This window comes from Pleurodeles waltl, chromosome 1_2 (assembly GCF_031143425.1).
Source record: "Pleurodeles waltl isolate 20211129_DDA chromosome 1_2, aPleWal1.hap1.20221129, whole genome shotgun sequence".
Lineage (NCBI taxonomy): Eukaryota > Metazoa > Chordata > Amphibia > Caudata > Salamandridae > Pleurodeles > Pleurodeles waltl.
In genome coordinates, this window is record NC_090437.1 from 219,723,892 (window position 1) to 219,739,322 (window position 15,431).

Genomic DNA, 15,431 nt, shown 5'->3' on the forward strand with positions numbered 1-15,431 from the left:
GGAAATATGAATTCCAAGCATGGCCAATGATATGCCTAGATAGAGTTTTCGAATATAAAACTGTAAGTCAGCACATTAGGCAGATATGTGAATAGATGCAAGAGTATTCATACAAGAAACCCACATTTGCAGTAAAAGAAGGGACCATGCATGCATGTTGTACATGACTTTTAGAATAAGACTCAGACAGTGTCACTCGCCTAAAACCGTTGCTTTGTTGAGCACTTTGGTGGTCATTACAACCCTGGTGGACGGTGTTAAAGTGGCGGTAAGACCGCCAACAGGCCGGCGGTAAAAGAATTGGAATTACGACTGTGGCGGAAACCGCCAACAAAGACAGCCACTTTAACACTCCGACCACCACGGCGGTACAAACAAACAGCTTGGCGGTCACCGGCAAAAGACAGGCGGAGGACAAAGTACTGCCCACAGTATCACAACCTACCAATCCGCCACCTTTTCCGGGGCGGATTCACTGTGGACAAAAACACAGCGGAAACAGGACTTCGAAGGGAAAACACTCACCTCTATACACCCCACGAGGAACCAGGAAGCCATGGAACCAGAGCTGCAGATCCTGCCAGCCCTTATCTTCTTGCTCCTCTACCAGGAGCACGAACGCCAGCGGCGAAGACCACGGTGAGTACTGCACCTATGACACAGGGGAAGGAACAAACAGGGACACACACACGCAACACCCCCACCCTCACCCATGACAACACACACACTAATACATCTTGATAAATTATAGTCACACCCACCCAACCCCCCCGGAAGAATGCAAAGACCAAAGAAAATGAGTGTAACCATTGTAATATATTAAAATGCAGTATGCAAAAATATACATATATACACTATAAACAAAATATACACCAAGAATAGTAGTCCAGGTAGTGCTCCATTGAAGTCCGTGGAACACTGGGCCCACACGGTATGGGCGAGGCCCACACAAGATCCCAGACCATGATGGAGAGAACACTGCAGGGTCATCAGATAGTAATAAAACAGGCACCTCAGGGGGAGGGAAACAGGGGGCACCTCAGCCAGTTGAGTGCACAACGCCAAATCCACGAGGGGGCCACATGCCCATTGTTCAGTCCTGGGGAGTACAAAGCCACAGTCTCTCAGGTCTCTACAGTGGGTGGTTTGCTCACTGCTTTATCCTGGGGAGTGCAAAGCCACAGTCTCTCAAGTCTCTACAGTGGGTGGTTTTCCCACTGCTTCATCCTGGGGAGTGCAAAGCCACAGTCTCTCAAGTCTCTATAGTGGGTGGGTTGTCCACTGTCCAATCCTGTGGAGTGCAAAGCCCCAGTCTCTCAAGTCTCTACAGTGGGTGGTTTGCCCACTGTTCAATCCTGGGCAGTGCAAAGCCACAGTCTCTCAAGTCTCAACAGTGGGTGGTTTGCCCACTTCTTTATCCTGGGGAGTGCAAAGCCACAGTCTCTCAAGTCTCTACAGTGGGTGTATTGCCCACTGCTTCATCCTGGGGAGTGCAAAGCCACAGTCTCTCAAGTCTCTACAGTGGGTGGTTTGCCCACTGTTCAATCCTGGGGAGTGCAAAGCCACAGTCTCTCAAGTCTCTACAGTGGGTGGTTTGCCCACTGTGCAATCCTGGGGAGTGCAAAGGCACAGTCTCTCAAGTCTCTACAGTGGGTGGTTTGCCCACTGCTTCATCCTGGGGAGTGCAAAGCCACAGTCTCTCAAGTCTCTACAGTGGGTGGGTTGCCCACTGTTCAATCCTGGGGAGTGCAAAGCCACAGTCTCTCAAGTGGATGACAGTATCCACTGGTTCTGGAGGGGGCTTGGTGCCCAGAGTGCTTCATCCTGCCAAGGACTGAGGTAGTGGATGTATCTCTCCACTGGTTCTGGAGGGGGCTTGTTGCCCAGAGTGCTTCATCCTGCTCGTGATGGACTCAGTAGCGTCAGTGCCCTTGGCGCTCATGGGCCAGCGGTGCATGTGGTGGCGGTGCCCTGTTCAGTGGTGCTTGTGGCGGCGGTGCCCTGTTCAGCGGTGCATGTTGCGGTGGTGCCCTGTTCAGCGATGCTTGTGGCAACGGTGACCTGTTCAGCTGTGCTTGTGGCTGCAGTGCCCTGTTCAGCGGTGCTTGTTGCGGCGGTGCCCTGTTCAGCGGTGCTTGTGGCGGCGGTGCCCTGTTCAGTGGTGTTTGTGGCAGCGGTGCCCTGTTCAGTGGTGCTTGTGGCGGCGGTGCCCTGTTCATGGGTGCTTGTGGCGGCGGTGCCCTGTTCAGCAGTGCTTGTGGCGGCGGTGCCCTGTTCAGCAGTTCTTGTGGCGGCGGTAACCTGTTCAGCGGTGCTTGTTGCGGCGGGGTCCTTTGCAGTGACTCAGCTGCTGGCTGTCCTTCATGGCCCAGCGAGGCTGGTGCTGGCTGTCCTCTCTGGCCCAGCGGGGCTGGTACTGGCGGTCATGCCTGGCCCAGCGGGGCTGGTGCTGGCGGTCCTGTCTGGCCCAGCGGGGCTGGTGCTGGCGGTTCTCTCTGGCCCAGCAGGGCTGGTGCTGGTGGTCCTGTCTGGCCCAGCAGGGCTGGTTGTGGTGGCCTCTTGGGCAGCAGGGAAGGTGCTGGCGGTGGCCTCCTGGGCAGTGGGGATGATGGCGGTGGTCTCCTGGGCAGCGGGGATGATGGCAGTCTTCTCCGCTGTGCTGCTCTTCCCAGACCTGCTGACTTTCTTGTGGCCCTTACCCACCTTGGAAGGTGTCGCAGCTGACTAAACACTCCCACTTGTAGCCCTGGGAGCGGCTTTGGTGGCTGAAGTCTTCCCCCTCTCCCCCTGGGCACTGGCCAACTTTTGATGCTTCACAGGTGGGGGACTGTCCGTGCTGTGGCTCCATGCCACACTGGCTGCCCTGGTGGCCGGTGCACTCCAGATTCCGGTGACTACAGGCACCACTGGTACCGAAGATGTTGTGGCTGAGGTGCTAGGTTGGGACCTGGAGAGTCGGGCCCTAGGAGACGGATGGGGTGGGGGAGGTGTGGGAAAGAGGTCAAGGTTGGACAGGAAAGGTTTTTGGGAAACACTGGGACGGGTAACTGGAGGGGGTTTGGGAGTGGAGGAAGAGGTTGTGGTTGTAGGAAGTGTTCGTTTGGTGACTTTGGGTGAAGGTGCATGCGCTGGAGGCTTTCGTGAGGTGGATGGCTGTTGGGTGGGTGTGTGCCTGCGTTTGTGTATCTTGGGAGTTGGTGTCACAGACACACTGGGAGAGGACACAGGGGATGTGTGAATGGCAGTGGGGGTGGTGACTGCACGTGAGTGGGGTGTGGTGGTGTGTGTGCTGGTGATGGCAGTAGTGGCTGTAGATGTAGTGCATGCAGGTTTGAGTGTAGACAAGACTGGGAGGGAGGAGGGAGACGAGGAGGAGGGAGACACAGTGGAGGCAGTGGATGTTGGTGTGTCTGCATGTGTTTGATACTTGCGTGAGTGCCTGTGGGATGTGTGGTGCTTATGTTTGCCTGACCTTCCCTTGTGTGTTGACGTGTGTGCATGCTGGTCTGAAGGTGTGCTTGGGATAGGCTGAGGTAGAGGGGATTGGGTCTGGGTGGAGGAAGTTGGAGGGGGAGGCTAGACACAGGGACAATGGCTGCCATCAGTGCTGAGGCCAGAGTCTGAAAAGCTCGATGAAGGGCCACCTGACCAGAATGAATGCCCTCCAGGAATGCATTTGTTTGTTGCAACTGCCTTTCTACACCCTGGATGGCATTCAAAATGGTAGACTGCCCAACAGTGAGGGACCTGAGGAGGTCAATGGCCTCCTCACTGAGGCAGCAGGGGTGACTGGGGCAGGGGCTGAGGTGCCTGGGGCGAAGGTGATGCCCACCCTCCTGGGTGAGCAGGCACGGGGCAAAGGCTGAGGGGCTGCTGGGAGGGTGGGTCTGGTAGGGGTGGTGGCGGCTGTACCTGTAGATGCGGGGGCACAGGTGTTGCCACCACCACAAGGGAGCGCCCATCAGAGGACGAGTCTGTGTCACTGGTATCAGCTCCTGTCCCTGCCGTTGAGCTCCCCTCGCCCTCTTTCCCACTGGTGAACTCCGAGTCCGTTGTCTCGCCCTCCAGGGCCATGTGGGATGCAGCTCCCTCCTGCTCCGGTGCCACTGCTCCTCCGCTTGATGATGCTAATGCACACAAGAACAGGGAGACCACAAAAAGGGGGAAGCGAAAGAAGAAAGACATGTTGAGTGCATGCATTACCGGTACCGTTGGCGGACACGACAGACACAGAAGCCCCCTGCACCACGCTGCGCACTTGGGTTCCACTGTTCAATCCCTGGGACATGGCCTACAAGGCTATGGACGACATCTGCACACATGGATGACACAGGAGCCTGACTAGGTGTACTTGGCACTGTACACATGTGGGGTGGGGTGCCACAGGGTCTGCCAGAACAAGGGGACCTTGCCTACTAAACTCGCCCTGGCCTAGGGAAACCCACAGCCCACCTCCCCCACCCAGACACCTCCACTGAGTGCAAAGTCAGCAGAATGAGAGTGTACTCACCCCCTTGTGGCTGCTGTGATGCCCCCAAGCGCCCATCCAACTCCGGGTATGCCACCGCCAGGATCCTGAACATCAGGGTATCATGATGCGACGGGCACCCCTCCCACGTTGGGAGGCCATCCCCAGCTGAGCCTCCGCCGTCTTCTTTCTCCAGCGGCGAATGTCCTCCCATCTTTTACGGCAGTGGGTGCTCCGTCTGTGGTAGACCCCCAGGTTCCCGACGTCCTTGGCGATGGCACGCCAAATATCTTTTTTCTGGTGGGCGCTGACCTACATGAATTGTACAAGGGGAAAAGAAAAGTTGTTACCAAATGCACCGTTACAGTCATCGGCCCCCATCCCTACCCTTGCCATGATGCACATGCACTCACCGTCGTTTCATGCACGCCTCAATCCCCCCCCCATCTTTCATCCACCCCACTCCACACAGGCATAGCCCATACAGCATTCTCCCAGTGTATTTACCTGTTTGTCTGGAGGACCGTAGAGTAGCGTGTACTGGGGGAGGACCCCATCCACGAGTTTCTCTAACTCCTCCGATGTGAAGGCCGGGGCCATTGTCTCTTCCAGACCGAGGTCACAGCAGCACTTGCAGTGTAGGTCCTCTCCTGTCGAAGATCAGGTATCGAGTGATTGAACAGATAGAAAAAGGCGGTCACGTCCATGGCAGTGCGTACTGTCACCGCCGGAGTACATCGTCATTGGCTACTGGGATCCATAGGGTCCAATGTTAACCAATGCTGCATTGCGCCGCGGTCTTCGACCGCCTACCGCAATGGTGTACAACGCCAGCGCAGTTACCTCACAATCCATTGTCCCACTTTACAGGTCAGGCAGACGCCATTTCAGGGGCCCACATGGCTTAATTTTTAACTGCGTCACACATACCTAGGCCTAGCCTCAACACACATACAGGCTATTTTTCGGATTATGAATCGTGTTCTGTGTAAGCTGTGGGTACGTACCTCTGAGTTGTTTGACTCTGTGCTCGCTGTTGTCCTTCATAGGCACTGTCCGCTGGGACATGTGAGGAGATGGCGGCATCCTCCGGTGTACAGACCGCTGGTGGACCTGTCGATAATGGAGGAAAGACATCTGATCATCACCTACAGGCTTGACCGTGCCACAATCCAGGAACTGTGTGACCAGCTGGAGCCAGACCTGATGTCAGCTATCCGCCATCCCACAGGAATCCCACCTCAAGTGCAGGTGCTGTCAGTACTCCATTTCCTTGCAAGTGGGTCATTTCAAACAACAGTGGCCATAGCATCAGGGATGTCCCAGCCTAAGTTTTCCAACGTGTTGTCCAGAGTGTTGTCTGCCCTGCTGAGACACATGCGGAGCTCCATCGTTTTCCCTCAGGTGGAGGATTTGCCTACAGGAAAGGAGGCTTCTATGCCCTGGGACATATCCCCAACATCATAGGTGCCATTGATGGGACCCATGTGGCTTTGGTACCCCCCGCAGGAGTGAACAGGTGTACAGAAACCGGAAGAGTTATCATTCCATGAATGTGCAGATGGTGTGTTTGGCAGACCAGTACATCTCCTATGTTAATGCCAAGTTCCCTGGCTCAGTGCATGACGCCTACATCCTGCGTAATAGCAGCATCCCTTCTGTGATGGGGCAACTCCAGAGGCACCGTGTGTGGCTAATAGGTGAGCACCTGGAAGCAAGTCAGTGGGAATGGTTGTCTGGGTCTGGGGATATCCCTACAGGTTAGCGTGTGTCTAACAGTTGTCACTCGCCATTTGCAGGTGACTCTGGTTACCCCAACCTGTCATGGCTACTGACCCCAGTGAGGAATCCCAGGACAAGGGCAGAGGAACGCTACACTGAGGCCCATGGGCGAACTTGGCAGATAATAGAGCAGACCTTCGGCCTCCTGAAGGCCAGGTTCAGGTGCCTCCATATGACAGGTGGATCCCTATTCTACTCACCAAAGAAGGTGTGCCAGATCATCGTGGCCTGCTGTATGCTTCACAACTTAGCTTTGCGACGACAGGTGCCTTTTCTGCAGGAGGATGGTCCAGATGGCAGTGTTGTTGCAGCTGTGGAGCCTGTGGACAGTGAAGACGAGGAAGCAGAAGAAGAGGACATGGACAATAGGAAATCGGTGATCCTGCAATATTTGCAGTGAGACAGAGGTAAGGGTACAGACCTGCCTACTACATGTACTTTAACACTACTACCTCTCTGCTGTCTGTCGTTTTCACCCAGTGTATGGTCACTGAGTTGTCACTTTCCCTTACGATTTCACAGATGTGGGTCCCACTGTGTGACATCTGCTTTGTTTCCTCATGGACTAGAGCTGTGTGCCATAGGTATGTTGACATTACAATTGTAAGAGCATTTTGTCACTGTAATTGCTAATACACTATTTCGAAATCACAGACTGACTCCAGATTGTTTTGTGCTTCAAGAGTGTTGGAAAAAGGGTTATTGGTAAGGGCAGGTAGGTACCTACACTTAGCAATAGGCCACTAACCTCCACTAAGGTCCAGTTAGGTCTCAGTAAATTAAACCCAGCTCAACCCTTGGTAGCTTGGCAACGAGCGTCAAGGCTTAACTTAGGAGACAGAGGCCCTCATTCTGACCCTGGCGGTCGGCGGAGAGACGGCGGTCGGACCGCGAACAGACCGGCGGTATTAAAAATGGCATTCTGACCGCGGCGGTCCCCGCCGCGACCGACCGCTACTTCTCCACTCCGACCGCCGCGGCGGTCATGACCGCGGGGCTGGAGTTTGCGCACTCCGGCCCGGCGGTCGTCCCAAGACCGCCAAGGGTATTATGACCCTGCCTACCGCCGCGGTTTCTTGCGGGCGGGAACCGCCGTGCGAACCATGGCGGTAAGCACTATCGGGGCCAGGGAATTCCTTCCCTGGCACTGATAGGGGTCTCCCCCACCCCCCACTACCCACCCGAGTCCTCCCCCCACACCCTCCACCCCCCTGCCACCCCCCAGAGGTGGTACGAACCCCCTCCCCACCCCCACCCCGACATGCACATACATGTACCCCGACATGCACACACCCCCAACATGCACATATACACGCCCCCTACACACACATACACAACGGGGACACATACCCGCACACATACATGCCGACATGCGCACCTGCCGAACAGCACACATTACCCATAGACACAGCAGCACCCCCCGCCCGCATACACGCACTCACACACCCACTCTACACACTCACACGCACACCCCCATGCACGCCCACATCACACAACACCCCCCCACCCCCTCCCCTCACGGACGATCAACTTACCTTGTGCGTTGGTCCTCCGGGAGGCGACGGGAGCCATAGGGACGTGACCGCCAACAGAAGACCGCCAACAGAAGACCGCCACACAGAAATGTGGGTCGTAATTCTGTGGGCGGTGTTCTGCTGGCGTGGCGGTGGAGGTTGACCAGTCTCCACTTTCCCGCCGACCGCCAGTGTGGCTGCTGGCGGTTTTCCGGCGGAACGCTCCCAGCGGTCAGAATGCGCACAGCGGCACACCGCCGCGGTCGGCGGTCTTCACCGCGGCGGTAACTCAGCGGTCTTGCGAAAAGACCGCCAAGGTCAGAATGAGGGCCAGAGTGTAAAGCATTCAAATATCACAAAACAGTAATTAAATAAAACACAGGAAACAGTTTAAAAATCCAAAACCAATTTATAAAAATAGATTATATTTTTATCTTTAAAATGAGACAAAAACGAATAAAATCAGATAAGGGGAACCGGAGATATGCATTTTTAAAGATTTTTTTTTTTTTTAGCGCCTAGAAACAAAAAGCACCAATCGGGTCATCTGGTTGCACCTCGACCGGGGCAAAGTCAAAGTTTCAGGCCGACTGCGATGGAGCCCTGCTCGGCTACAGGCCGCGGGAGGCCTCGGTTAAAAGTTTACCTTCACACATAGGGGGTCATTATAACCCTGGCGGACGGTGTTAAAGCGGCGGTAAGACCGCAAACAGGCCGGCGGACAAAAAAAGGGAATTATGACCCTGGCGGAAACCGCCAACAAAGAAAGCCACTTTAACACACCGCCCGCCACGGCGGTATAAACAAACAGCGCGGCGGTCACTGCCAACAGACAGACGGAAGACAACGTACTGCCCACACTATTACAACCCGCCAATCCGCCACCTTTTCCGGAGTGGATTCACCGCGGATAAAAACACGGCAGAAACAGCTTTTGCTATGGGAAAACGCTCACCTGAACACATCCCACGAGCAATGAGGACTCCATGGGGCCGAAACTCCACATACTCCCTGCCCTTGTGTTTCTGCTCCTCTACGACCAACAGCTACGTAGGCGCCGAAGACAATGGTGAGTGCTGCACCTACGACACAGGGGAGGGGGGAGGCAAAAGTTAGGGGGACACCCACCAAACACCCCCACTCTCGCATATTACAACTTACACACCAATGCATCCACAAAAATCACAGTAACAACCCACAATCCCCCCGGAAGAATGAAAAGACAATGCGAAATTCAGTCAAACATTGTAATGTGCCAATATATATGTCATACAAAAATATACAGATATATATTTGAAAATCAGCCATAATTATATACAATACGAGAAGTAGTGCAGATATGTACATAACAATGTCCGTGCACCAACAGTCCAAAAATGCATGGGCGAGGCCCACAAAGGATACCTGACCACAATCGTAAAGAACACTGCCGGGGCATCAGATAGAAATACTACAGGCACCTCAGGGGGAAGGGAAGGGGGGCACCTCAGCCGGATGACTGCAAAGCCAGATCCACGTCAGGGCTCAATGCCCATTGATGTATCCTGGGAAGTGCAAAGCCACAGTCTCTCAAGTCTCTACAGTGGGTGGGTTGCCCACTGGACCATCCTGGGGAGTGCTAATCCACAGTCTTACAAGTCTGTACAGTGGGTTGGTTGCCCACTCTATCATCCTGGGGAGTGCAAAGCCACAGTCTCACAAGTCTCTACAGTGGGTGGGTTGCCCACTCTACCATCCTGGAGAGTGCAAAGCCACAGTCTCTCAAGTCTCTACAGTGGATGGGTTGCCCACTGTTCGATTCTGGGGAGTGCAAAGCCACAGTCTCTCAAGTCAATCAAGTGGGTGGGTTGCCCACTGTTCAATTCTGGGGAGTGCAAAGCCACAGTCTCTCAAGTAGATGCAGGTCTCTACTGGTACTGGGGGGGACTGGTGCCCAGACTGGATGAGTCTCCCCATGAAAGTTCCTGTCCTGTCACTGTCCCAGCATGGGATAAGGATGCCTGATGTGGTGGTCCATTCATTCCTACCCGGTGCTTGCCCTGTTCAGCGGTGCTTTGCCATGGCGGTCTTTGCCCAGTTCAGCGGTGCTTTGACATGGCGGTCTTTGCCCTGTTCAGCGGTGCTTTGACATGGCGGTCTTTGCCCTGTTCAGTGGTGCTTTGACATGGCGGTCTTTGCCCTGTTCAGCGGTGCTTTGACATTGCGGTTCAGGACTGTTCAGCTGTGCTTTGCCATGGCGGTCTTTGCCCTGTTCAGCGGTGCTTTGACATGGTGGTCTTTGCCCTGTTCAGCGGTGCTTTGACATGGTGGTCTTTGCCCTGTTCAGCGGTGCTTTGGCATGGCGGTCTTTGCCCTGTTCAGCGGTGCTTTGACATGGCGGTCTTTGCCCTGTTCAGCTGTGCTTTGAAATGGCGGTTCAGGACTGTCAGCGGTGCTTTGCCATGGTGGTCTTTGCCCTGTTCAGCGGTGCTTTGACATGGCGGTCTTTGCCCTGTTCAGCGGTGCTTTGACATGGCGGTTCAGGACTGTCAGCGGTGCTTTGCCATGGTGGTCTTTGCCCTGTTCAGCGGTGCTTTGACATGGCAGTCTTTCCCCTGTTCAGTGGTGCTTTGACATAGCGGTCTTTGCCCAGTTCAGCTGTGCTTTGACATGGTGGTCTTTGCCCTGTTCAGCGGTGCTTTGACATGGCGGTTCAGGACTGTTCAGCGGTGCTTTGCCATGGCGGTTCTGGACTGTTCAGCGGTGCTTTGCCATGGCAGTTCCGGACTGTTCAGCGGTGCTTTGACATGGCGGTTACGGACTGTTCAGCGGTGCTTTGCCATGGCGGTTCTGACACAGACATTGGTGTGTGACATGACGTTCTCTACACTGGGCATTGGTGTGTGGCATGACGTTCTCTACACTGGGCATTGGTGTGTGGCATGATGTTCTCTACACTGGGCATTGGTGTGTGGCATGACGTCCCATCATTGCCCAGCGGGGCTGTGGCAGCTGGGGCACTCCAGGGCACTGACTCCGGCAGTGGTCTCCTGACCAGTGACAATACTTGGGCTCTCCAGGGCACTGACTCCGGCGGTGGTCTCCTGACCAATGATGATACTTGGGCCCTCCTGGGCTGTGACTCCGGCGGTGGTCTCCTGACCAGTGACAATAATTGGGCCCTCCAGGGCACTGACTCCCGCGGTGGTCTCCTGACCAGTGACGATACTTGGGCCCTCCAGGGCTGTGACTCCGGCGGTGGTCTCCTGACCAGTGACGATACTTGGGCCCTCCTGGGCTGTGACTCCGGCTGTGGTCTCCTGACCAGTGACGATACTTGGGCCCTCCTGGGCTGTGACTCCGGCGGTGGTCTCCTGACCAGTGACAATACTTGGGCCCTCCTGGGCTGTGACTCCGGCGGTGGTCTCTGGACCAGTGACGACGGTGCTGGCGGTGGTGTGTCGACCGCCGGAAATTATGGCGCACTTCTCCGCTGTGACACTCACAACAGGCTGGGCAGACTTCCTCTGGCCCTTCCCCACCTTTGGTGGAGTCACAGCTGACTCTCCAATCCCCTTGGAACCCATGTCAGTTGTTTTCCCACCAGGAGTCTTAACACGGTCCCGTCGTCCACTCTCCAATTTTAGAGCCTTTACAGGAGGTGGGCTGCCAGTGCCTTGGCTACGGGTCCTACTGCCTGCTCTGGTGGCCGGTGCACTCCACAAACCTTGAACAGGCACCACTGGTATTGGAGGCTTTTTGGCCGAGGCGCTACGACAGGACTAATTAATTGGAGGGAGGGGGTGGGGGCAAAAAGGTCAACTTTACACAGGGACAGTTTCTGACGAACACTGGAATGGGTAGCTGGAGGGGATCTGGGAGTGGAGGAAGAGGAGGTGGTTGTCGGAGGTGTCACTTTAGGTGTTTTGGGTGCAGGTGCAGGTACTGGAGGCTGTCGTGAGGTGGATGGATGTTGGGTGAGTGATTGCCGGCGTTTGTGTACTTTGGGAGGGGGCGTCACAGACACACTGGGAGAGGACACAGGGGACGTGTAAATGGCAGTGGAGGTGGTGAGTGCAGGTGAGCGGCTTGTGGTGCTGGGTGTCCTTGTGCGATTCATGGTGCCTGTAGATGTGGTGCATACAGGTGTGTGTGTAGATGATACTGGGAGGGAGGAGGGAGAAGAGGAGGAGGGGGACACAGTGGAGGCAGTGGATGTTGCTGTGTCTGTACGTGGGTGAGGTATGCGTGAGTGCCTGTGGTGTGTGTGGTGCCTATGTTTGCTTGAGCTACTTGTGTGTGTTGACTTGTGTGCATGCTGGTCTGTAGGTGTTCTTGGGATGGGCTGGGGTACAGGAGATTGGGTCTGGGTGGAGGAAGTTGGAGGGGGGAGGCTAGACACAGGGACAATGGCTGCCATCAGTGCTGAGGCCAGAGATTGCAGGGTTCGCTGAAGGACAGCCTGACCAGAATGAATGCTCTCCAGGAATGCATTACCGTGTTGCAACTCTCGTTCTGCACCCTGGATGGCATTCACAATGGTAGACTGCCCAACAGTGAGTGACCTGAGGAGGTCAATGGCCTCCTCACTAAGGGCAGCAGGGGTGACTGGGGCAGGGCCTGAGGTGCCTGGGGCGAAGGTGATGCCCACCCTCCTGGGTGAGCGGGCACGGGGCGAACGCTGAGGGGCTTCTGGGAGGGTGGTGCTGGTAGGGGAGGTGGCGGCTGTACCTGTAGAGGTGGGGGGCACAGATGGTGCCACCACCACAAGGGAGCCCCCATCGGCGAACGAGTCTGTGTCGGTGCTTGGTGATCCGGTGGCCGTCGTGAAGCTCCCCTCGCCCTCCGTCCCACTGGTGCAATCAGAGTCCGTGGTGTGGCCCTCCATGGCCATGTGGGATGCAGCTCCCTCGTGCTCCGGTGCCACTGTACCTCCGCCTGTTGATGCTGATGTACAAAAGGACAGGGAGAGTAGAAAAAGGGGGGGAGACAGAAGAAAGAGTTTTAGTGCATGGATTACCGCTACCGTTGGCGGACAAGACAGACACAGCAGCCCCCTGCATTACGCCGTGCTCCTGCCCTCTGCACATGCAATTTCTGGGATTTGGCCTACATGGCACTGGTGGACATCTGCGCACATGGATGCCACAGGGACACCTGTACCTCGACTTGGCACTCTGCTGAGGTGGGGTAGAGTGCCACATGGCCTACATTACGGAGGGGCCTTGCCTATCCTAACTCGCCCTGGCCTAGGGACACCCACAGCCCACCTCCCCCACCCAGACACCTCCACTGCGCGCAAAGTCAGCAGAATGAGGTTGTACTCACCCCCTTGTGTCTGCTGTGATCCCCTCAAGCGCCCATCCAACTCCAGGTAGGCCACCGCCAGGATCCGGAACATCAGAGGGGTCATGGTGCGACGGGCACCCCTCCCACGTTAGGAGGCCATCCCCAGCTGAGCCTCCGCCGTCTTCTTGCTGCAGCGGCGAATGTCCTCCCATCTTTTCCGGCAGTGGGTGCCCCGTCTCTGGTGAGCCCCCAGGGTCCGGACCTCCTTGGCGATGGCATGCCAAATGTCCCTCTTCTGGTGGGCGCTGACCTACATGACATGCACAAGGGAAGAGGAACAGTCATTACCAACTGCACCGTCGTTGTGAGTGGCCCCCTCCCTACTCTGGCCATGTGGCCCATTCATTCCCATGCATTGTTGTTCTATGAACTCTTCCCCCTTCCAACCAGCCCTCTCCACCCAGGCCTAGCCCATACAACGTGCTCCCTGTGTACTAACCTGTTGGTCTGGAGGACCGTAGAGTAGTGTGTACTGGGGAGGACCCCGTCTACCAGTTTCTCCAACTCCTGTGCAGTGAAGGCAGGGGCCCTTTCCCCAGACGCAGCGGCCATCGTCGCTTCCAGACCGAGGTCACAGCAGCACTTGCAGTGTAGGTCCTCTCCTGTCGAAGGTCAGGTATCTAGTGATTGAACAGATAGAAAATGGCGGTGACGTCCGCAGCGGTGACGTCCGCGGCGGTGCGCATCATCACCGCCGGCGCACCTGTTCATTGGCTCCTGGGACCCATAGGGTCCAATGTTAACCAATGCAGCATTGCGCCACGGTCTACGACCGCCTACCGTGACGGTGTGCAACGCCAGCGCTGTTACCCCACAATCCCATTGTCCCAGTTTAGAGGTCAGGCAGCCGCCATTTCAGGGGCCCACATGGCTTCATTTACCTCTGCGTCACACATAGCTAGGCCTACACTCACCACACATACTGGAAGGGTTTTGTGAGTAGTGTAGTCTTGTGTGTAACTGTGGGTACATACCTGGAGGAATAATGACTGGTTCTCCGCTGTTGTCCTTCGTAGGCACCGTCAGCTGGGACATGTGAGAAGATGGTGGAATCCTCCGGTGTACCGACCTCTGGTGGACCTGTTGACAATGGAAGAGAGACATGTCATCGTCAACTACCGCTTTGACCGTGCCACAATCCAGGAACTATGTACCGAGTTGGAGCCAGACCTGATGTCACCAATCCGCCATCCCACTGGAATCCCCCCTCAAGTGCAAGTGCTGTCAGTGCTCCATTTCCTTGCAAGTGGGTCTTTTCAGACAACTGTTGCCATGTCATCAGGGATGTCCCAGCCTATGTTTTCCAACGTGTTGTCCAGAGTGTTGTCTGCCCTGCTGAAACACGTAAGGAGATACATCATTTTCCCTCAGGTGGAGGATTTGCCTACAGTGAAAGGTGACTTCTATGCCCTTGGACATATCCCCAACATCATAGGTGCCATTGATGGAACCCATGTAGCTCTGGTCCCCCCCACAGGAGTGAACAGGTGTACAGGAACAGGAAGAGTTATCATTCCATGAATGTCCAGATGGTCTGTTTGGCAGACCAGTACATCTCGCAGGTAAATGCTATGTTCCCTGGCTCAGTGCATGACGCCTACATCCTGCGGAATAGCAGCATCCCTGATATGATGGGTCAACTCCAGAGGCACTGTGTATGGCTATTGGGGGACTCTGGTTACCCCAACCTTTCCTGGCTATTGATCCCAGTGAGGAAGCCCAGGACCAGGGCAGAGGAACGGTACAATGAGGCCCATGGGCGGACTAGGAGGGTGATCGAACGCACCTTCGGCCTCCTGAAGGCCAGGTTCAGGTGCCTCCATATGACAGGTGGATCTCTATTCTACTCACCGAAGAAGGTGTGCGACATCATCATCGCCTGCTCCTTGCTCCACAATTTGGCTTTGCGACGCCAGGTGCCTTTTCTGCAGGAGGATGATCCAGATGACGGTGTTGTGGCAGGTGTGGAGTCTGTTGAGCCTGTGGACAGTGATGAGGATGAAGCTGAGGAAGAAGACAACGACAACAGGGAGTCAGTCATAGAGCAATATTTCCAGTGAGACACAGGTGAGAACATTTTCAGGTTTAACATTACATTAACTTTCACACGTCTCCCTCTATCCTGTTTCTCGATTTAAATCACTATTTGGTAACTGAGTTGTACCCTTCCATTACGGTTTCACAGGTGTGGTTACCTATGTGTCAACTGCTTGCATCCTTCAAGGGTTTGTGATGTGTGACATAGGTATGTTAGCCTTACAATGGTAAACCCATTATGGCACTGTCATTGATAATACATATTTACTAAATCACAGACTGACTCCAGATTGTTTTGTGGT